The sequence below is a fragment of the Mastomys coucha genome, unplaced genomic scaffold (assembly GCF_008632895.1).
Source record: "Mastomys coucha isolate ucsf_1 unplaced genomic scaffold, UCSF_Mcou_1 pScaffold14, whole genome shotgun sequence".
Lineage (NCBI taxonomy): Eukaryota > Metazoa > Chordata > Mammalia > Rodentia > Muridae > Mastomys > Mastomys coucha.
Window position 1 is genome coordinate 71,037,703 of NW_022196896.1, and position 577 is coordinate 71,038,279.

The following is a 577-nucleotide window of genomic DNA, read 5'->3' on the forward strand; positions in this document are numbered from 1 at the left end:
AAGGGCATTTGCCTAGGTGAGTGTTCTAGAAAGCCCAGAAGGATTTGTGGGCTCTAGCACCAGGCACATGTTTGGCTGTGGATTGGAATTCATTTTCAGAAAGTCATGCTTTCCTTCTTCTCATCCCTGCTCATCAGTGACTAGGGATTCTGGGTGAGACGGAAATGGAGGGTTTCCGGCGTCTTTTAAAGAGCCATCTGCCAGAAGAAACGGAAGACTGCTCCAGAGCCGCCTTAAGTTTCCAATTTATGAGCAGATGGCCATGGCATCTCATGCCCCCTGCCTCCACCCTATATCTAGGCTGTGTGCTTGGCACTAGCTACTGAGTTCTCACAGTAGATTGGCCTGGGAATTCATGCCACTGTAACCAGGCGTATGGACAGATAATGGGCAAGGATGGTTCCTGTAGATCCTTTTCTGTTAGGAAGTGTGGCCTTGTTGGATCAGATGTGGACTTGTTGAAGGTGTGTCATTGGGAGTGAGCTTTGTAGTTTCAAAAGCCCACCCCAGACCCAGACTCTCTCCTTCTCTCTTCCCTCTAACTCCCTCTCTCTTGCTCCACCTCTCTCTCTCTCTC